Here is a 2179-nt window from a genome sequence, read left to right on the forward strand (position 1 = left end):
ATTTAAAATGTATAGTTTATTATTTAATTATATACTCTTTTTTTTTTTTTCTCTCTCTCTTCTTCTATTCTTTTTTTTATTATTATTTCTTGTCTGTCTCTTTCTCTCTCTGTGTTTATTTAATCTTTTTCTCTTTTTTTTTTTCTCTCTCTCTTCTTGTTCTTTCTTTTTTTTTCTCGCAATCAAATCTATTATAAGTCACACTGAATTACGTATTCTTCGGTAGAGCGTGAAAGATGCTTACATAAAGTTTTCCGAGCACCTTATCCGCGATATCCCTTTTTTTTCCATGCACACATTATGCATTTATATTATGTACTTACGTGCTCGATGATAACGACCACGATGACGTTGATAATGATTTTATCATTTACTTTTTTTTTAACTTTACTCTCCTACCACAATAATAATAATAATAATAATAGTAATAATAATTAGTATTATTATTATTAGAATGTTGGATCGAATCGAGCCTCTCTTAAAATTCGCGATTTTTAATATTTTCATTTTGAAGATTTTTCTTTGCTTTTTTTTTTTTTGTTTGTTTCTTTTCTTTCTTTAGAGTTATATATTTTATGTATATATATGTTTTTGTTTTGTTTTGTTTTGTTTTGGTTTTTACGAGAACCGGACCGCGGCTACTTACACGGTGCATTCCTGTTTCCTTTTGTTTTATATTTTGTTTGTTTCGTTAGTTTTTGTTTGTTTGTTTGTTTGTTTCATTAATTAATTATTATTATTATTACTAGCTCTTTGTGATAATCCCCTAAAAAATCTTTGAAAATGAATCAGTTAATCGGGATTCAGAGCCAGTAATCGTTTCTATGCTGATATAATCGTGGCATAAGCCATTCGGTTATTAAACCAGCCAATCACAGTTAACCGTTTTATGCATTCTGCAATTTCATTGCGTAAATAAGTACACGCGCATTATTCTTTCGTTTTTTTTTTTCTTCTTTTTAATATTCGTATGAATTATAACACACCGCACATTATTATTATTATTATTATTATCAACGAATTGCAGAATGCGTGTTTGATTATCTTATTTTCGTTAAACGAAGTATAATAACTCTTTGTGAAGAGAATTTACAAGTTATTACAAATTTTGAGATGTCGCATGCGTTTCGCTAAAGCATCGAAACCACCGCTTCGTTACAAGTTTTATATTTTACCTTAACACAATTTGTGTGTGTCTGTCTGTGCGTGTGTGTGTGTTTTTTGCGGGATAAAAAGTAATGAAAAGTTGGGAACAATAAAAAAAAAAGAAAACATAAAGTTTACAACTAAAAAATCGTGGTCGTATTTACAAATTTAAAAACAAAAATAACACAAACACAATGAAGAATTTCATCTAAAAAATGTTGTGAGACGAGAGAGAGAGAGAGAGGAATACCAAAGCAAGCAAGCAAGCATAGCTAGCAAGCATATAATAAAACACTTCGTATCTTTATCCCGTGTACTTTATTTTAAATGAAAAAATCGCTATTGAAATTGGGACATAAAGAGAACCGCATTGGAATAAAATAGGTACGGTACGTTGATCCTAATTTATTAAACCACTTTCCTAAGCATAACCTCCTAAAGAAATATAAGAGATATGATTATGATTATAACTAACTTATGAGTTATAGTAGGACTCGCAGGATAAATTTCTGATCAAAATTGGATAAATATAAATGGGGGGAAAAATATTCTCGTATTCATTTTGTCGAATATAAAGAAAAACAAAAAACAAAAAAAAAAAGAAAATAAAGATACAGAAGACAGAATAAGATAAAAGAAACGAATGATTTTTCAAATAAGAAGAAGAAGAAGAATAGTCAGAATAAAAGTGCACTTGAAAAAAAAACTCGTGTGTTGTGTATTTTATATTCGATTACGAATGGTTGTAGAAAGAGAAAGAAAGAAAGAAAAAGAGAGTTGGTCGTCGTGTTGTGTGTTTCTCTCTTCTCGTTCTCTTCCCCCCTCACCACCACCACCACTAACACCTTCTACCACCTCTTAAGAGTTTATTTCCACTCTCCGTGGATCGGAACCCTCCATGGTTTGCTGCTACTGGCAATGATGGTGTATGCTGGAGAGCAAGAAAAACGCTTGAACGGCGATTCGAAGGTCGACAGGCGTTTCATTGGCGTAGCAGGTAGCTCTCTTACGTTTAAACAAAAAAAAAAAAAAA

This window comes from Polistes canadensis, unplaced genomic scaffold (genome assembly GCF_001313835.1).
Source record: "Polistes canadensis isolate GaletaPanama2010 unplaced genomic scaffold, ASM131383v1 scaffold_318, whole genome shotgun sequence".
NCBI classification, from domain to species: Eukaryota; Metazoa; Arthropoda; class Insecta; order Hymenoptera; family Vespidae; genus Polistes; species Polistes canadensis.